Source organism: Tiliqua scincoides, chromosome 4 (assembly GCF_035046505.1).
Source record: "Tiliqua scincoides isolate rTilSci1 chromosome 4, rTilSci1.hap2, whole genome shotgun sequence".
Taxonomy (NCBI): Eukaryota; Metazoa; Chordata; class Lepidosauria; order Squamata; family Scincidae; genus Tiliqua; species Tiliqua scincoides.
Genome location: NC_089824.1, coordinates 119037291 through 119058787, shown reverse-complemented (window position 1 = coordinate 119058787; position 21497 = coordinate 119037291). Strand labels below are relative to the sequence as shown.

Sequence of the window (21497 nt, the reverse complement as noted above, 5' to 3'; positions counted from 1 at the left end):
TGCATGAAGAGAATGACTTTAAGGCTAGACTGCCCATCTCAAACCATCACATCCAAGTCAAAGACTTTCAGCAATGTTGCTGAGTTGTAGTGTTGACTGTTTTTTTCTCCAAATCTTCAGTCTCAAGACAGAATTGCAGTGGCCAATATATGGATTAGTTGTACTCTATTTCTTGGCATCAGAAGATTTGTGTAGAAAAACACACAGCCCTAATTAATGTTTTGGCTTTGGATCCATATTGAATGCTGGTCAGAAAAGTGGCTAGGAAAAAGGCTTAGTCTATAATGTTAGTTATCACACTGTCCAAGAGAAATGTGGGGCTATGTAGCTGATGATACAAACTTAGTTATGCTGGGGGACTTTGCTAAGGGAGTTTGTTAATGCCGTTGCTTGCATCTTTTTATCCAAGCTCTGAGATTCAAAGCAAGCATTTGCTAATTAGAGCTAGCTTAGGGGGAAGCTTTGGGTGGAAAAAAAAGAAAACACAATTCTCAGTATGCCAAGGTTTCAAAGTTCATCCCAAATTTACACTTCACTCATTTAATTATGACAGAAAGACCAGTGTTCTGGAAAACACTTGCAGCAAATCTCAGGTATTGTGTGGGCCTTGAAATATAGACACTTCAAGAGCAGAACTCCTTTTAGTGAAAAGTTAAAATGTTCACCAGTGACAGACTCAGATCCTGCACAGTTCAGCGTAGGAGGAAGAAGGTCTGCAATCACCAGGAGCATGTCTTCCAGTTCCTCAGACCATTGAGTAATGCCTGGCCTGAAAGTTCTAAAAGAGGACACAAAATTTCAAGGTTTGCTTGCATGCACTGCCTGAAGTTCCCTGTCGGCCACAGGTGGTTGGCGGTGGCCAAGTGGAATCACCCATCTGTCTACCTTAAGGTGCCCAGTTAAGAAACTGTTGTCTGTGTGCTTATATAAATATGCACCCCATACAAATTGTTTAGGAGCCTGATCATCTCTGCAATTGAATTCAGCATGGTGACAGATGGAATCTTTTTTTCAGTAGATGATTCATTAGAATCACGCATCACCGCCACATTGCTTCTGTGGTCCATTCACCCTCCTCCTACATAGTCTGGTGTAAGAACATAGCTGCTGCAGATGTGAGACGCCCTGTTCCAAGGCCTGGGGCTTTCCTCAGGGGGAAATGGACAACAGTTGTCATTTTGGTGTTGCTGTTCCTCCAGGCGCCAGGAAGGATAGGACTGGAATGCCAGTCTCCAGAGCTAGCCAGCCAGAAACCTTCAAGAACCTCAAATGCAGCAAGATGTAACATTCTCTCTTGCCTCTTGTGAGCTCTTGTGATCCCTGCTTCTTGTACGCAGAGGTACACTGCCTCATAAAACAGAGGTTCTCTTAGCATTCATGGATAATATCCACCTCTCTTTCCTATAGTCAGCTGCTCTAACAGAATCCATGTAGTATGTTAATGGGGGGGGAGTTGCATGCTTATGATTAACCTGGGAAACAAGCTAGCTGATCCACTGAGCATTTGGATAACTGTGGGCGCAATCCTAACCCCTTATGTCACTGCTTTCCAGCACTGACATAAGGGCAATGCAGCTCTGAGGTAAGGGAACAAACATTCCCTGACTTTGAGGAGGCGTCCATGAATGACACCCAACTGCAGGATGCAGCGCATGCCCCACTGGAAAGCATTGACACAAGAGGTTAGGATTGCACCCTGAATTGCCATTAATCAATTCCTCTGATGCCATGATATCCCCTGCTGTGTTGCATTACTACAAATATTGCTCTCCTATATATGTGTCACGCTGCTGGGGGAGGGACGGCTGCCCCTGGGGTGACCGATATTGGGGTATTGCAAGAGGCCACCACTGGAGCCAGAAAAAGTTGTGACTGGGCTCCTGCCAGTCTCCCAGGCTGGAAAGGAACCCAGAGCCTCAAAGACAGGCAGGAGGAGGTTCTGTCACCCACTAGTCCTCCTCCCTATCAGCAGCCTTGTTCAGGATCACTAGCTGGCCAGCATCCTACCTGCTAGCCAGCTTCCTCCAGATTACTCTCATCGCCAGCTAGCTTGGGGTTAAATGGAGCACCTCCATCTTTGCTCCACCCTCTCCTGCTGGCTGGGCTGCATAAGCTCAACCTGACAGCCTCCCAGGCTGTGAGCATTCACCACCTTTGCTTCTCTGGAGTCTGCTGACAGTGGCTTTGCTCCTTTCACCTCAGATGCCAGTAGCCTGGCCAGGCCGCTCTCTCGACTGCAGAGGGCTAGCCCAATTGTGATCAAGGAGGAAGGTGTGGGGCTCCAGAGCCTCTTGCTTCCTTGGGGCCAGCCCCAGTGGCAAGCCCCACTGGCAAGACGAGGAGGCCGCGTTGCTGCTACTAAAGCCCACTGACCAGGAGCTCAGCCACATCAGGCTCCTCAGTCGAGTGGGGTCCTGGACCAGATCCTGAGCAATATGATTTTGGACATAATACATGATTATTGTTGCTGTTGCTGTTGGTTACTGCGTCCTGTAAATTATTTAATTCATTCACCAATCTCCCTGAAAACGTTTAAGATTTTGTAGGATAAGTAGCTTACAGTGCAATCCTACGCATACATAGCTGGGAGTAAACACTATTGGACAAAATTGGGCTTATTTCTGAGTGCATAGGACTGTGCTCATAGCCTTTCAAAATGCCAAAATGAACTTAAGTGCATCTTAATGCCAGCTTGCCAAAACCCTATATCAACTGGTTGTCTAACATGCAATAAATACTAGAGGGAGTTGAGCATCTAAGGGCGCAATCCTAACTTGCACTGAAGCAGGCAGGCCAGTGGCCTGCACTGCATCCAGCGCAAGTTTTGGGCCAGAATCAGTGCAACCCAAGGCATGGGGAAAACTCTTCTCTTACCCTGTGACACGCAACACTGGCCCCAGTGGGTCTACTCAGATCTGAGCCATCTCAGGTGGCAGCGCAAATCCGAATAGACCAGAGCAGCCAGAGGCTGCTCTGCACCACTAGGGAATGGGGTCAGGATCTGGCATAACCGTGCCTTCCTCCCCCGCATCTACCCGTCCCCATGACCGCCCGCTTTCCTGAAACACATCCTCCACGCCTCCCAGACCCCGGTGTTGGCTGAGCTCGGCCAACACAAACTCACCCTGCTGGGTCCAAATCCGATGCGGGGAGGCCAGTGCAACTCTTTGTGCCTGCCTAACCTGGGGGTTAGGATTGCACTGCACTTCACATAATGGTCCTTCACTAATAAAACTGGCCAACCAGAATGCAGGAACAATTTCTGAGCTTTTGCAATGATTTTAAGACTGTCAGTGGAAACTGTTAATATACTGCAGAGCCAAGACAGAAAAGTCTGTTAGATCATTCTGGTCATCACCTTACAAATTTGAGGTTTTGCCTTCTACAGACTCAGGTCATGATTTCCACCTGCTGCTGTCATTGCCAATGAGTCAGAAAAAAATGCAGCAATTTCTCTAAAAATGTCTTTATAGCTCTTAATGCTTTGCCAAACCAACTTGATTATTATTCTCAGTTATTATTATAAAACAGCTGTTAAAAAATGCAGAGCAATTAAAATATTCTCTTAATATAGCAAAAGCACAGAGCTGGAAAAAAAATCTAAAAACCATAAAGCAGCAGCCATTAAAATCCTCACAACTTAAAACTATGCAAAGGACAGAAGACCACAAGGCCTGACTATTAGGTCTGGGTGAATAACAGCCCAGTGGCACTGCTGTGACTACTGCTGTATCCTGCGGGAGATTTCTGGTTGCTTTGAGGTCTCCTTGGGGTAAGGGGATATTTGTGGAATCTGCTTTATGACTGCCGTAAAACAGCAATAAATCCGTTTCTGCTAGTGCAGTGCTAGTTATGCTGACAGCCAAGGAGATAGAATTGGGCTGTAAAGATGTGTTCACCTGGCACTTAAAGCTCCAAAGACACCAGGCACACTGACCAAGGGGACTTTCCAAAGATAGAGAGCCAGCATGCGGAAGGCCCAAGCTTCAGCTACCAGCATATGTGGAGCTCAGAGAAAAACCTCCTCCAATGATCTTAAAACCCAAGCAGTTCATACCTGTTGTATTGTACAGGATTTTACAATCCCTGTAGAGATTGTATCCCTGTATACTGTAAAGGTAAAGGTACTGTCAAGATCAGTATACCGCCTTCGAATTACACTCAGAAATGCACAGAAAGCCAGCAAAGTACTTTTTAAACTTAGCCAGAAATGATTCATGTCACCTGGCTGCTGTGTTCTGAACCCACTGATGCTTCTTGAGAAGGCTACAAAGGCAGCTCCACATATAAAACATTACAAGCAGTAGTGGGATTCAAATAAATTAACAACAGGTTCTATGTCCTAATGACAATGTCCAGTCCCCCCAGTATCCCCCATCAGGTGTCCAGTAGCCCCCCCCCCAGTATTCTCATCAATTATCCAGACACCCATGGGTGCACATGGGACAGGGTCAGGCCTGCTTGGGTCAGGGCTGTTTAGGGGAGGGGAGGTCAGGGTTGCATGGCAGAGGGGGTCAAGGCTGCTTGTGGGAAGGAGGGTCAGGGCTGCATGGGGGTCAGGGCTGCTTGTGGGAAGGGGGGTCAGGGTTGCATGGGAGAGGGGGTCAGGGCTACTTGTGGGGAGGGGGGTCAGGGCTGCTTGGGGGTCAGGGCTTCATGGGGTCAGGGTTGCATGGGAGAGAGGGTCAGGGCTTCATGGGGTCAGGGCTGCTTGTGGGAAGGGGAGTCACAAGTACCACCAGAAAGTACCACTCCAGGTACCTGCACAATTGGTTGAGAAACAGTGTCCTAGTCACTGGTCTTGCTGCCAGGCAGTCGATATCAGGAGGTCCAACAAGTACCACCAGAAAGTACCACTCAAATACCACTGGTGGTACCCGTACCACTGGTTGACAAACAATGTACGAGTGTAAATATGATAGTTTCACCCTCATACATTTCACTGCAGATACAATATTAATTAACTCATTTTTGCCCAGCCTACAGGTGTACACATTTGTTCCCTGCTGCAAATATGCAACATTGGGCAGAAATGGTGTAACTACTCAAAACATTCTCCTCCAATTAGCATGAACCCAACTCCTGAGGACTCCGTGAGATGAAACCAACTTCATCTGTATAAGTTATTATGCTGTAAAGAGGCATGACGCTACTCACATGGTTAATCTGAGTTTGCTTCACATGTTGTCTATATAGTTAAAATCAGAATACAAATGCCCCTTTAACCATAGATTAAGGGACACCCCAGATTTAAAAAAATGAGGAAAAATACTGTGCCTACCACCAGATGCATAAAAATATAATTAACACCCTGAGGCAACTCTGAGTATAATTCAAGGATGCTCAAAGGAGCCAATCCCCTTCTGCATTTCATTAACAAAACTCTCCCCCACAGCTATTGCTGGAGAAGGAAGATGCCTGCAATAGTAACAGGACTGGGTGGTGTGTGTGTGGGTCAGTCACCTAGAGTGAGGCACAAGAAGCAGTCTCCCTCCCACTGCTCAGCCCTTTTGCAAATCAATAGGGGGGGGGTTAAATGGGGCTAATGGAGCCCACCCCAAGAGCTGACAGGAGCAGGGGTGGGGGAGGAAGCCCAAGAAGAGCCTGCGGGGTGCTGCTACCTGCTTACTGCAGAAGAAGTAGCAACAAGTAGGGACTCTGCTCCTCTCCTCAGCCAGTTGCCCTAGTGAGGAGGAGGAAGGCAGCTGCCCCTGTGAGGCGCCCGCCCTTCCCAACTGCCGTGGCTTCCCCTCCTCCTTCTCCTAGGAGAGGAGCCGGCCAGGCGGGCAACGCAAAGCAGAGCAGAGTGGGGGAAGCCGCAGTCCCCTGAGGGAGCAGGCAGGGCTCCCCTTCGCCAGAGGGTTTCAGAAGTCAGTCCCATTCTACTCAATGGGGCTTACTCCCAGGGAAGTGTGGACAGGATTGGTAGCTTCACAGCCGCAGCCTATGCCAGTCTCCTCAGAAGTCAGTCCCATTCTACTCAATGGGGCTTACTCCCAGGGAAGTGTGGACAGGATTGGTAGCCTCACAGCCCCAGCCTATGCCAGTCTCCTCAGAAGTCAGTCCCATTCTAGCCAATGGGGCTTTTCACCCCATAGCATCCTCCCCTGGGCAGCTGTGTGCGTGCTGACCCCGATGGTGTGCATCTCAGGCTGCAATCCTGTCTACACTTACCTGGGAGTAAGCCCCACTGACTATAAGGGGGCTTATTTCTGAGTAGGTATGCCTAAGCTGGGGCTCTCACTTCTCCCTGGGAAGAAGCCTGAGAAGATGCACTGGTGGGAAGTTTGCCTCTCCCGCTCCCAGCCCTCCCCTTCCCCCCTCAGCAGCCCCCCCAGGCGCCCCCAGAGCCACTTCCTTTGCCCACCTCCGCCGGCCGGCCGGCCAGCCAGCCAGCCCGCGCGCTCTGCCTGCCTGCCTCCCTCCCAGCACTGGGACCCCCCAGTGGGTCCCAGCGCTGCTCGCGGGGGTCCCTCTGTGGTGGGGGGAACCGTGGCTGCCTCCAGCCGGACCCCGCGCAGGCTGCAGGCACCTCTGTGAGGAGTGCAGCGTGGGAGGCGCAGGGGCGCGCGGCAGCAGCCTTGGGTGGCGCGGGGCGGAGCCGGCCGGGGGGCGCAGCATCCCGCGGGGCTGCCCCAGCCCAGGGGGAGCCGAGAGACCCACCTCTGCCAGGGGTGAGCAGCTGCCGGAGCAGCAGGCTGGAGAGCGTGGCGCTTCGGAGGGGGCGCAGGAGCAGCCACGCTGTATGTTGTGTGTGTGTGTGTGTGTGTGTGCCCCATCCAGCTCAAGCCCGTCAACAGCTCGCGCGCGCTGCAGAGCTGGCGCCCGCCAACAGCCCTACAGGCTGGCAGGCGGGGCGGGGCTGGGCTTGAGAGGTGCTCTGGAGCCTGCGCCGTGGGCAGGTGCAGCGAGGCTCTCACAGGGACCTGTCAAGGCACGCGCTCCCCGGTGCCAGGCGCTCAGCTGCGGCAATCGGGCACCTGCACAAGGCCACATGGTGCGCAGCTGCCACTGGCCGCTCCAGCCCCTGTGAGCAGCGCAGCCGGCGCTCTTTAACAAACGGTTCGCAGAACCAAGAAGTACAATAAGAAACGGTTCTACAGAATAGGCGCGAACCGGCTGAATCCCACCACTGATTACAAGTCAATGCAAATAGATTTCCTTTGTGAAGTTATAGATTCCACTGAACAATAAAAGGTAAACCTAGCATACACCTATAGGAATTCCCAGTAGTTTTCTATTGATTCCAAGCATTATGTTTGTAACCCACCTGAGAAGAAAGAATTGTGCTAGTATCACATTGCAAGACAGGTAAGCAAAATGGGGAAAAAATTCTGACTACTTTCAGTTCTTGATACCTGTAGCCTACCTGGGCTTTGGCATCCATTTAAGGCCATGTTGCATTGATTTGATCCAGGCATGCTTTGGAAACTGATCTCACTTCTCAGGCCAGTGCAAAATTGCACTACAAAATTGCACTACGGTATTTGCATCCTGGACTATTGTGCCCCAATCAAATGCGTACCAGTCATTGTCATCCCTGAACATTCGTGTCTGGTCTTTTTTTTTTTGCGTCCCAGTTATTCGTGTCCCGCTATAACTGGTCAACAAGCAAACTATAACTGGACAACAAACCCCATGTTATATATACGAAGTCTCTTATCCCAGTCCTAACCCTACCTTTGCATTTAAAAAATAAAAAGGTACATCTAATACAAATATACATATATTGAGACACAAATGTCTGGGACACAAAAAACCAGATGCAAATGTCCAGGGATACCAGTGACTGGGACGCATTTGGCAAGGACACAATTGTCCAGGGTGCAATAGTCCTGTCACTCATCAGCATATACTGTATGTGAAGTTAGGATGCTCCCCTGCACCAGCCCTCTGTACCTACTTTGAAACTACTACTTTGTAGTACATACACTAAATCCCACCTGCCATTTTGTCATCCATTCAGCCAACTTGGAATGGTCCTTTTGGATCTTTTCAGTCTTCTTAGAAGATCAACATCCTAAATCAACTCATGAGGGCAGGCAGCCAAGCCCTTCATGAGGCAAGCACGAGCGAAACCCAAAGGAAAATAGCGTTCAGCGGGCAACAGAATTTCCTTCACTGTTGACCAGTGTCCACTTGATTCAGAGTTCAGCTCAGGAGACAATACTGGTGCATTTCCAACCTGTGACAAAGGTATGCTTTTTAGTAAGAGAAGCAAACCAGAGGAGAGAGCATTTAATTAACCCCATATTTTCCACTGTGAGGCGTGTCAAGATTACCTGCCAAAATGATGAGTAATTTGCAAACCATACGCTGCAGGGACAGAGCAGCCGTTTGACCAGCTCTGACCTTTCTAGTAAATGATAGCAGTTATCGTGGAGAGAGGGAGAGAAGTGCTCCAAAATTTTCATTCTCTCAAGCACTCTGGTTTGTAGCCTGCCTGAAAGTCTTTTAACCTAGGTTGGACTCTGTGGAGCACACTGCTGAGCTTCGGCTGAATCACTTGACATCTCGGTGAATCATTTATCACCACACCTCAAGTTATGCATGGATTTGAACAATGTTTTTAGCCCACCTTTCCTCAGCACCAGGTGGCCCCCAGTAAGAGGAAGTCACTAACATGCATACGTAAAATCCAACCATCACAACTGTTACCCTGCAGATGCCTGATCTTGTCTGATCTTGGAAGCTAAGCAGGGTCAGGTCTGGTTAGTACTTGGATGGGAGACTGCCTGGGAATACCGGGTGCTGTAGGCTTATATCAGTCTTTCGAGACTGAAAGTTGCCAACCATACATTGAGATGGCAAATTTGTAAGAGCAATGGTCTTCATCTAACAGGGAGAGCTTCACAATAAACCTCAACATCGTAACACTCTCCAAAATGAAAATGTTTTGCATCCATTTAGAATAGAAATGAGAGAGGAAAAATTTGAGAGATGAGAATTCTGTGGGAGGGGATTCCAGAACTTTAAAGCAGTGGTTCTTAAACTCATTGTGGTCACAACACCCTTCACACTCACAGGGGCACCGCATGGCCTTTTCTTCCTGGCTCGCCTCACCAAGATCTTGCCAAAATCTTTCATGATTTTTGTGAGATCTCATGCAATTCTTGCAAGATCTCACAAGATTTCATGTTATCTCTGCCCAGCAAGCCAGGAAGAAGAGGCCATGCATTGCCCAGTTTGGGAACCACTGATTTTAAGGCCAACAAGCTGGTGGTGCTATACCATGCGGGTAATATTCTCACCTCCCATGAGGAAGGTGCTTGGAGGAAGGTCTGACTCAATGTCCATAATCACTGCAGCTGAGACTCACTGAGAGCGAGAAGGTCACATGGTATATGCACCTTTGGTCATAAAGGGCTTTAAAGGTAAGCCATGCAAACTGCAACTCAGCTTGAAAGCAAACTGGCCATTGGTGCAACTGGAAAATCAGCCAAAAGTGCTTTTTCTTCCTGACATTTCTCAGAAGGCGAGTGGACACATTTTGCACTAGTTGTAACTCCTGCACCATTTTTAAGGGCAACCCCATGCAGGCTGCATATGTTACGTGGCATTTTGTGGGAAGCTAGCGATAAGAACTGAGCGAGACATCCGGCATAATATAGATGGCATTAAGAATTACATTAATTCTTTTTACTGAATGTTAGGACATGAAATTAGTACAAGAAATAAAAAATGGACGCTTTTATGCATATGTTATACAATTTATGCATCCACCTTTGCTCACTTGGTTCCAAGGGGAGAATTTCTCACAGCAGGACTCCATTGCTTAATTAGCACAGAATAATTAGGACTCACTGCAGGGAGAAACCAAAAGTTCAACATCAGATGCAGAAAACGAAACCCTTGGCGACGTACCAAAGGTCAGTACAGTTCAAAAAGGAAATGTGAAGGTAGGCCAACCAGCACATACAAGCTATCATAAATATCCTTTTAAAAGAAACAAACTGTCCCAGGGAGAAAGCATGGTCAGTAATTAAAAACCAACCATTATGTTAAGAGGAATTTTAATATGTCCATTCACATAAGGTTGGTTCATATACGTCACCAGAGTGCTCCTCACTTGATTATGCAATGTCTGACAATTCACAGCTGAATGTGGGAATTGATTCCTTTGAAAATGCTGGCCCAATCAAGCTGCCATTAGTCACAACAAATCAATTTAGGGCGCAATCCTAACCGGCACATAGGCCAGCATAAGTGCTCCGGGAGGGTTGCAAACATGCTGTAAAGCATGTTTGCGCCTCCATAGGAGGAAGCCACGTTGGCGTATGTAGATGCGCCGACGTGCAGAAGCCAGCAGAAGCCTCCACAGCGGCTTCCTCGCCACTGCTTGCGTCAGCGCACCCGCACCAACACAAGCGGCGATGGTAGGGGGGAATGGGGAGGAGGCCGGAGGGAAACGTTTCTGGGTGGGAGGAGGGTGGGCAATGGGCGGCCCTGGGGGCGTGTGCACAGGGAGCTGGGGGCGGGGCTGGGACCTGGCAGTTATGCTGAATCCCAACCCCCATCCCCAGGGAGAACGGAGTGGCTTCAAGCCACTCTGCTCTCCTTGAACTTGCGCCACCTCCAGAGGTGGTGCAGGTCCGAGGAGACCCATTGGGGTGAGCAGCACTTACCTAGAGGTAAGGGGAAGAGCTTCCCCTTGCCCCTGGCTGAGCCGCTGTAGCCAACGAACCTATGTTGGATGCAGCGCAAGCCTCCTGGCTTGCCTGCTCCAGTGCAGCTTTGGATTGCACCCTTACTTACTTACTTATTCCATTGGTTTCCATGGGGTTATCTGGTGGATCTGGCAATCTGCTAGTGTACGGCCCAGGTTACTGGTGAAGCAGCCGCTCTTCCATTCTATGGGCCACTGCCTTGGGGGTCACACACAGGTGACAGTAACTTTCAGAACCTCCACCATGGTTGGTATGTTGGTGATGGGGAGGATCGGGGTGGATTGGCGCAAGGAAAGGCCAGACCAGGGATGCGAGGGAGCAGGAGAGGTGGATATCAGCAGCAGTCATGAAGTTGTATGCACCTTCCCAGCCCAGATCCACTCCCAGAGTCTCCTGATACTAATGTCAGCAAAAGGTCCCCATTGTGGATCAGGAAACCTACAGGAAGGTAAGTAAAAAAATGACTTTATTTACCTCTCCTGGGTTGTATGGTCTCTGGCTGGTCCATCAGCTGGACTCAGGCCATTGTGCTTTAGGGGCTGGTGTGATATTAAAACACTGTCTGTTTGATCAGTGATGACCCATTGTCCAGGTACCCCAACACAAATCACATGAGACAGATGGCATGGAGTAAAAACAGGTCATATTTATAGAATTATACAATTGATTCACAGCTGCTGTGAGTTCTATCTACACAAACTCCTCTGCCCTTTAGAGCAGGCACCTACCTTGAAGGAGATCCATAAACTGTCAAGACCCCTGGGTGACTCTACCCTGCATCTCCAAGCCAGACCAAACTTTTGAGGCCAGTTCTGGTTCTCCCTCTCTCACCTCAGTGTAGACACCAAATCCCTAATCCTACACCTTGTTCTATACTGTACCTGCTAATCATGCTTCCCTGGCTAAAACCCACTGCAGAACAATCTGAAAAACAAACAACAATAAAAACCAACTCCTCCACTTAGGTGTGGAGTGAGATGTGGCCAATCACTTGTGAAGCAATGAAATCCTATCTGGCCCCTGAAGAGCAACCGGCTAATCTCAAAGTTTGGATAGGCACAGGATTAAGTTGCAATGCATTCCAGTTTTCCTTCTTCCTTGTACGAACTTTCCAGAGTCTGTAAAAATGCATGCAGCCAGGCTAGAAGCAGGAGCAGAGAATCTTCGGTGAACAAAACTACTACAGAAATTGATGCTTTATCAGCCTCAGAAAACCTTCATGAAGTTTTCAAAACTTTTCAAAGGGAGGGATAGGGGAGAATCGGTGTTTAGCACTAACTTTAAGGAGTACTTTATTTTTGCCCGACCAGTCCATCGCAGCAGTATCGAGGGATTTGAACATGTGTAATTGACATCGGAGACTGACTCACACTAAACCCCGCAAAATAATTAAATGGCTGAAACAGTTTCCTAAGCCACCATGGTCCAAGTCTGATGGCTTGCACTGTTGTATTTAGGATTGCTCATAACGCAGAGTGATCTCTGGAATGCACAAAATGGGTTAGATTAAAGGCAGCACATTTTCCTCCTCACAGACACTGCTTTCATACAGGTTTATCTCTCTTAAATTCACCATGGCCACTACCAATTTACACCTTCAAAGCTCCTATAAGAATTAGAGCCCAGCCTTCGCTCTTGGAGATTAAGCCACATTAGGAAGACTCAATTTTTTTCCTCGATACCAAGATAATTCAATGGGTACAAGTTGAAAAAGATAGTGATACAGATAGCTGAAGACACACTCAAAAACAAGGCAAAGGTAGAAGATAATTTCAAGGTCAAAGACAATGGTAACCCATAGCAAGGAGAAACGGAAGCCTTAAAGGAAGTGGGGCACAGCAGGAGGGTTCCCCACTTCCCAGAATTTGGATGAGATTTATAGATAAAAATGGAGCCATAGAAGTGCACAGTACAGCTATGACCATCACTGATTAGCAGGACCACAAGCTGTGAGTTGCTTAGACTGCAGTTCCATGCACACTTACCTACATGGGAGTAAGACCCACTGTACATAGAGGAGCTCACTTCTGAGTAAACAGGTACTACCAAAATATAAACAAATCAACTGTTTCCCCTACCTCACATTACATTCAAGTCCAATCCGAGCCCATGCAATCATGCTAGCACCTACATACACACACATCCACAAAAAGCCTACACAGAAAGCAGCAATCTAGCTATCTACACCCTTACCTTGCTCCTTCCTCACATGGGGAATTGTACTGGAAGATTGGACTTCATGAAGTCCACTGACATGGGGAGCTGACCGCTTGCTGCTTGTGGTGGCAACTAGGCTGTGCCAATCGTCACTTTTTGAGATAGCCATAAAGAGCCTTAAGCTGCTGGAATGAGTGTTGTGGAGGCATAAGGCCTGACAAGGATTGGGCTGTTTGTTTCTTACAGTGTTAAGTTCTCCTTCAGTATCTCAAACAAAGCACTGATAACTTATGCATATGTGTTAGGCCCCTTTGGAAAAGGCAGGGTAGAAATTGTCTAAACAAACAAACAAACAAATTTGCTGATGACACAATGCTGGGGTGTGGAGGGGATAGCTAATGCCTCCCACAAACCAGATGAGGATTCCAAATGACAAAAGTCCTGGATGTGCATTCAAAACATTAGAGGCACAAGTACAGAATGGGAGAAACCTGACTTGGCAGCAGCATGTGTAAAAACGACTGAGGTGTCTTACAGCCCAATCATATCCTGGGCTGGCCCAGAGCATGTATTGATGCTGGCTCAGCTTTCACTGCATGCCTTGGGTTGGCAGGGACCAGGCAGCAACTGAGAAGTAAATAAAAAAACTACTTACTGCTCCACTGCTTTGTCCCAATGGCCCACTCAGTTCTGTACCAGCTCTTTAGCTGCCAATCCAAGGGGGCATGTTTAACCCAAGCCAGGGCATAGGATACTGGTACCACCACTGCCCCCAATATCCACCCATGCCCACTCTTGAAATGTCCCTAGCTGGTCCTGATCCTCCCCCTGGAATGCCCCTTCTACCGACATACCTGCTCCTGTGGGGGTTTGGAGGTCACAGGTGAGGCAGAACCACCCCATCATAGTCCATGGAAAAGCACCCAGTTGCTCTGCCTACTTACACCCAAGGAGGCTCTCCTTACACCTGAGAAAGCTGGTATAAGGAGAGCCTCCTCGGGTGTAAGGAGAGCCTCCTCAGGTGTAAGCAGGTGGGGCAGCTGCGGTGCTTTTCCATGAACTATGAAAGGAATGGTTCTGCTTCACCTGCCACAACCACACACACCTCCCCGATTGGCATGTGTCTACAGTCACCTGACCACTGAGGAAGAATGTTCTAACTTGAGTACCTGGGTGGCACTGGAACAGTCTCATACAACTGTGGGACCTCTCTCACAAGTTTACAAGCAGAGGTGGGGTGGCCACCTGTCAGAGATGCTGCAGTTACCTTTACTTTGTGGTTGGAATGGATAAGCTCCATGATCTCATCCAACTCTGGTATTCTATGATTCAGTGTCTCGTTCCCTCTTAAATATATTTGTCTTGCATTGGTTTATGTCATTCACTGTGGCAAACACTGGTGTGTAGGCAGACAATAGAGATGGGTGAGCCATTTGCTTTTTAAAAGTGTTCTACATTGGCTTGTAATTACTGCCCAGCACATGTTGTTGCTTCTCGGAATGCAGGCATGTTCTCACAATACCACACTGAAATTCTGATGCAGGGGAAAGCAAAGCAGTGTCTAGGCATGTCTCATTTCTAAGATGTTTGGTCTGTAATTCTGTAAATGGCATGTCCATTTTGAAAAGTTCAAGTAATTTCAGCTGTTGACAAATCTGGGCAGCAGCTGCCTCTTTCAAGTGCCTTGTCTGAGGAATACAGACCACACAGGTGCGGAATTGGCATGTAAGCTCATAAAGTTCCTGCTTTCAATTATGGGCAGAAGACCATGTTCAGGAACTCCTGTCAAAATACAGCCACATACTGCAAGCTGGGTACATTCATATTTCAAACACTTTATTTTCAAACTTCAGAGGCATCATTAGTATGATGCCAACACGAGTGTCATGCAAAATATGAATTGGCCCTTGGGTAGGATTACAGTAGATTACTGGTAGCAACCAGTGGGATTACTGGTAGCAACCACTGTACTGGTCAGTGACCGTAATAAAAGATTCTTCTGGTAGCAACCAGTAGACATTTTGATGGCTTTGTCCCGGTAACTTTTTGGAAGTTCTTGTGTACACGGGAAGATCTCTTCCCTCAAATGCACAAAATGTCCAAATAGCCTTTCTTCCACTTTTTATGAATATTTAATATTCATACGAGATTGGTGCTGCCCTGATGTCGCCTGAATTTTGCTTGCTCTTCTTGCTTGGTCTGTTAAGGTGCCATCTGCTTTCTTGATATTGTCATTGGTCAACTTGGTTTTACCATTCAGTGCTGAGGGTCAGATACAGAGGCAGAATTCACTTGTCACTGGATGCTGCCTCTTCCAGGTGGGCTGCAACGCTATTTCAATAGGTTTTCCATTCCATCTTCATCTTCTGTCTGAACTCTTTGTTCAGTTTCATTTTACGGAGTAGAAGGTACAACTATTGACACTTCAGTATTGTCTTTTGATGGTTCATCTACTTGCATAACAGCAGTTTAAAAACGTTTCAGGACTCTGCAAATCTTACACAAAAAAAGGAAATTTAAATTCTGTGTCAAGGAATTCAAATTTGTATGAAGCATAAGCAATGTAAATTCACCAATTTGCATGGTTATTCACCTTCCAAGGGTAGATAAACAGCAATGGTAGGTCACATGGTCAAAAACCCAATGGCTGTATTGGGGCAGTGTAGTCTCTTCCTTCACAGCTGCCATGAAAAAAAAAAAATTAATTTACACTTAAAATTTGAATAAATTTACATAAATGAATATATTAGAGATGGAACTAGTCACATGGACAAAGAGCAGGGGCTTGGGAACTTGGTGCAAAAACTGCTAATGGATTTATTTTATAATTTGTTTCATAATCTTTCTGTATAGCAAGCTGTTGGAGAAAATCCAACTTAATAGCACATTCTGTCCACTTCCCATGGTGCATCTGTTCATGAGAGACGCTGATGTGCTGAGCATAACTGTTTCATCCATGGCGACAACAAAACATGGTAGTACTAAAGCTGTCAAAAGACCCTTTTTGGCTATGGAGCAGGATATGCATTTTTCAAATAAATAAAATAAATAGAATGGAAATAAGTCAGGAGTAAGTCATTATATGCATGAACGTTTTGTCAAAATATGAATCCATCAAGAGTTAGAATTTTACAAATTCAATTAATTCTCATTATCTGCTGGAAATCTGCATGGAAAACCCAACAGATACCAAATCAGTGGATACCAAATCATTGATCCTATGGGATCGATGGATTTGGGGGGAAATCAATTTGGCACCCCTTTTTGTCAGCTCCAGGAAATGATCAGAATATCTTCAGAATGGCCACAGATAGCTTCAAAATGGCCAGTGAGGATTCAGAATGGCTCCACAGATAGCTTCAGAATGGCTGCAAATAACTTCAGGGTGGCCATGGAAGCTGCAGATAACTTCAAAATGGCCACAGATTGCAAATGGTGCAACCTAAGTCATACTTTTGTTCCTGCAGACAAGTGAATCCATGGGAATTGAGTATACAGATACTGAGGATTTACAAATACAAGAACTAAGACAGGTACCAAAATGAAACACTATAATCGAACACAAATAGTTCAATGGGCTTAATGTGATGAATGTCATGTTTGTTTTTTTCACCTATTCTTTGCCTATTTCCCCTTAGTTTTGGACACTTCTAACTCCCAGAGACAGATGTGCAGATTCAGTAGCATAATAAACTGAATTATTCTTTGTTCTTTGTTTGAAAAGCCATTATCCCCCCCCAGCCACATGTAGATTAGGATTTGCCCTGTCTGCTGTCGCTATTCTGCCTAGAGATAGCCTGCAGCTGCCATTTAAGCAGCTATTCCATCTGTCCAGGCTAAAGGAGCGGGATGCAGAAGCCAAACGGGTTCCACTCTTCCAATAAGATCATTTGATGACATCCAACCGAGACTCTTTAAGCCCAAGCACAGCTGATGCTCGTCATGATCCTCCTGATTCTGCTATGGATACTAAATGCTGGTACATGCACATGCACCCACTTACTCACCAGTAAGTTGAGGTGACCAGGATTCCTTGGACATTTGTCCTAAGACCATTTCTAGCTGGAAGTGATCAGGGAATTAATTTGTTTTGTTTTTGGCCCAATTCTATCCTTCCCCACCCCGTCAGTGCAGGCATGCTGGAAAAGTGCATACTACGAGTGCATACTCGTATATCCAGTGGGGGAGAGGGGAATGGCAGCAGGGAAAGGGCATTTAAATCCACTTTCCTTTCTGTAAGCCTCTTGCCCACAATGGATCTCCTTGAAGTTTTGACAGACTTCATGGGAGCATTAAGTGCTTTGCCTCAGATTAGCGAAAATGTACAATCTGGAAAGGGAATGACTAGTTTACACTAGTGGCAATTCATTAGGGACCAATTTTACATTTGATTTTGTGTGTGCGTGTGTGAGGTGCATCTTCTTAATTTCTTCAACCACTTCTTTCCTGCTGGCAGTTGAACTAAATGTACAGTTTACAGTTTCTAGACATTGCCTTTACCTTGGCTGTTGAGTGTTCCCCAAAGCACCATATGTCAAATCCGGTTGTTTGTGCTGTAAGAAATAAAGTCTCAGTGTTACATTTTAATTAGTAGATATGCTTATTAAATACAGAACCTATGTTGTATCAGTCACCATGGAGATATTCACAAAGCATCCACTGGACTGTCAGTTTTTCTCAGTTAATCCAGTAGCTCTGGGATTGCCAACTGAAGGCCAGTGGCTTGGTCCAGTCCCCCAAGGCAGACTTATCTGGCCCTGGCAGCCTTGCCAATTTTTAATCAAATTATGGCAATAAAGGATGCCCCTGGTCAAAGTCAAAAGGAAAATAAACTTGAAATTGTAAAGACAGAAATATTCCACATTCTGCTCTTTTATCTCTCTTTCACATTTTGTATGTAACAATTTATGTCATTGGTAAATATACATATAATGCAGGGGGGCTGTTCAAGAAAACCAAATGCAGCATGAAACGGTGATATAAAATGCATGATTCATCTAATACGCAGAAAATGGGAGCTGATTGGACCAGAATTCACTGCTCCCATTGGTTAGAACAACTGTTAATCTCTCTGGGACAAAGCACTGTAATGAATCAGCACTAAAGGAAGCAGAGTTATGGGAGGAATTACTGTAATGCACTTGTAAAATTACTTGACCATACAGTATACGTTCTATAAATGTACTGCAAGATTAATGCAACATCTTGTGGGGCCCAATCACTTAGGCGAACATTGATTAATAAATACTCAATAAGAGATTTATTAATTAATTAATTTTATTAATTAATTAATAAATACTCAATACTCAATAAGAAACTACACCTCAAGCTTCCAGATCGGTGACTAAAGAACTGAGTGGATCCCAACTATGCAAAAACTGACTACAACTTAGGGCGCAATTCAGAGGTGCAATTCCAAGATGGTGCCTATTGTGACACAGGTGTTCATTATCTCAGAAGATCCTATTGAAAAGATGTCCATTTCAGTTTGAGATGTCTGTTGGTGGGGAGTGTGGCCAGTGGGTAGGATCCCACTTCATGGTCACACGTTCACTTGAACATACGAATATAAGAAAAGCCCCACTGGATCAGGCCAAAGGCCCATCTATTACTTGTATAACCACTTGTCATGCCTCTGAGCAGCTGCAGGGTGCAGCCTTGGCTGGAGAGGGACCATGTACATCCCCAGCTGGGTTGTGGAATACTCTATGTATGTGCAGCCACTTCCACACATATAGAAAATCCACTATTTGCTAGGCAACATAGCCAGCAGGCACAGCAACAGGCCCGTCATCTGCAGGTGTGATCCCACTCCAGCCGCACACGTTCTTTGTGATCCCATTCCTCCTGCTCACATGGGCTCCGTATGTGATCAAATCCTCGTCTCCTCTCTTGTGATCAACACATCTGAGCTAAGATTTATTGAGTTTTTGTTAATTTTTCCATGTTCTTCTTTGCCTTTGAGCAAGCTCCCCATGTTACCTCACAGCATCTAGTCCCCTTGTTTTCTTTGCTAATGATTTCAAGTTATTTTAAATAGTAAAAAAAAAAAAAAAAGTTGAAATCCCTAAAGCCAACCTTGTAAAAGAAAATATAATTCATGGAGAAGAATCCTGTCTCCTTCTACAGCCTCAAGCCAACTTCTACAGCATGCAAAACTGTAGATTTTATGGCAGGCAAATCTTTAATATAAATAACTAATCCATGTTGCAGTGTTCACCCTCCCGGATCCCAGTTCTGCAGAATATGCCAAGCTTCAGAGAATAAATTAGCCATCTTGGCCTGAAGGTGTTTACAATACCGAATAAATTAAGAAGAGAAAAGACATGCAGAAGGTTACCATTTAATAATTAACAGAGAAAGGGGTGGGAAATATTTTGTACATTTATGTCTGCTGCAGATGCATTGCCTTCTTCTGGTCTTTGAAGAATGACTCATGCTCCTGTTTCAGTTCCTCCTTCCTGGAGGAAAAGTTTTGCATGCCCAGAGATGCATTTCCCTAGCAGAGTGTTCTGTAGCTATTAGACCAGCCATTTTCAACCATTTTGCCATGGCGCATTGTTGTGCCGTGAGTGGTCCACAGGTGTGCCACAGGAAGTTGGGGGAAGGTCATTTTTTAGTAGTGTCAATGAAAGATGTTAGCATACCACTGGCAGCATGGTGTGCCTTGTTAATTGTTAAAAACCTAATGGTGTGCCTTGACAATTTTAGTACCTTGACAGTGTGCTGTGAGATGAAAAAGGTTGGACTCACTGTATTAGATCTTTGATGCCACAGGCTCCCCTTTCAGTCCAGGTCAGGACATGGAACGTCCTAAGAGCAGGGAGCTATATGCTTTAACAAAAGTGACTCCATGCTTGGAGATAAGAGAAAAACTAAATGCTTACAAACCTTTTGCCTTCATTCAGTGCTTTTAGTCCCAGTTCCCCAGTCCCTTGGTCCTTAAAGATCAGACAGAGCCGGTCTGCATTATCTTGCAACAGCAACAACAAAAGGAGGGGTAAGAAGGAGCTTGAATGAAGCAGAGATGGAAATTTACTGAACCTTTGCTTGTTGAATTGTACTGCTTTGAACTGAGTATAAAAGGCTGACTGCATCCAGTTGAACTTTGCACATGATCTGAGGCACTGCCTCCTTGCTGCCTTGCTTTGGTACCAGCAATAAACCAGCTGTTTCCTGAGCATTATCCCACAGCATGGTTAATTGAGATTGGGCACACTGGGCAACAAACCAGACGTTGCCTTTGGGGGTTCAAGGGCAACACCTTGATGGTACTTTTTTGCTTTTGTCAGAATGGATCAATCTATTGGAAAATGCAGTGTTTGGACAGGCATGCAGCACCACATATATGTGCATAGATGTGTGTCTCCCACATGCTTTGAAATAAAGAAAAGAAAACTTTGACCATGTAACACTATCAAAAGAACACATAGTAACTGTTGTGCTACTCCATGTATGTGTATTCATGTGCATTTGTAAGCATCTGAGGAGTTGGGTGTGTGAACATGTCTGCCAGAGATAGACTGCATGTATGAGAGATGTGCGTGTGTGCTTGATCAAGAATTTGTAGAAGACAGCCACTGTGGAATGTGTGGCAGAATGGGAAAATAATGCTATTTTTGCTGTCTCTAGAAAATGATAAACGCAAAAGATTTATTCCCTCTTGGACATACATGGCTGATGAGATGTTTTTGCCTGGGTAGATCACAGGTGTGAATTACTGATTACGGTTCTTGTTTATAGCTGAGTTTCTCAACCCTTTTTCTTCTCATGGCCCCATTCTGAGCCTCATTTCATAATACGCCTGGCAGTTAAGTTTGAGTGGCCTCCTCAGAACCTTACTGGAGCTCCCTAATGTTCTATAGGTGGGGCCCCAATATCCACGGGGGTCCTTTCTCAGACCTTCCCCCTGCAGATTCCAAAAACCGAGGATAATGAAATCCATGGTTTCAGCCCCTTTAAGCACAGCTCCGGTTGCTTCTGGAGGGCTTTCTGAAGCCCGCAGAGGCTGCACATGTCTGCCTGCCGCCTCTGCAGGTTTCAGAATGGCCACTGCAGTAAAAAAAGGGGGGAAAACATGCAAGTGACATTTTTATGCCTTATAAGGCATTCTGAGGGGCTTCCCCTCCTGGGGAACCGGAAGTTACTTTTTGCCAAAATGACCATTCTGAAGCCTGCAGAGGACACAGGGAGACATACATGGCTTCTGTGGGCTTCAGAAAGTCTTCTGGAGGTGACCAGAGCACAACTCCAGTCGCCTCCGGAGGGCTCAAGTTGGACCAAGTCTTAGTTAATGTGGGTTCAGGGGATCCTTGTTGAGTCAGATCAGCAGATACAGAATCCACGGATATAGAAGCCCCACCTGTAATTTTTTTCAAGTGGTCCAGTAAATTATGGTGTGGCCCCCAGGAGGGCCCTAAGTCCCATGTTAATTCAGACCACAATTAAGGTACACAACATTTTGCATCACAAAGTAAGTTTCTGCCCTGAATAGCTTACTCAAGCACATGTTCTGACTTTCTTCCAGGGTCCTTGAGCAAGTACATTTTCCTTCTGCAAAGCTGAAACACAAATATTTGCTTGACATAGTTTGCATGTAATTTTAACGATTAACTTTTTTCATTTTGCAGTCAGCAAAACATTTTTATAGGCTGCTCCGAAGACTGTGCTGAA

The 21497-nt window shown here is 46.1% G+C and overlaps 1 long non-coding RNA gene across 2 annotated transcripts in view; it reads right to left on the bottom strand.

The window, feature by feature from the left end:
• Positions 1 to 14097: 14097 nt before the first annotated feature.
• Positions 14098 to 21497, bottom strand: part of LOC136648904 (uncharacterized) — a 150017-nt gene continuing 142617 nt past the window's right edge. For both annotated transcript variants that reach the window (XR_010794354.1, XR_010794355.1), the window contains 3 exons: positions 17325 to 17377; positions 15418 to 15505; positions 14098 to 15320 (listed from right to left, as the gene is read on the bottom strand). This is a non-coding gene — a long non-coding RNA (uncharacterized lncRNA). The remainder of the gene's footprint in view (positions 15321 to 15417; positions 15506 to 17324; positions 17378 to 21497) is intronic.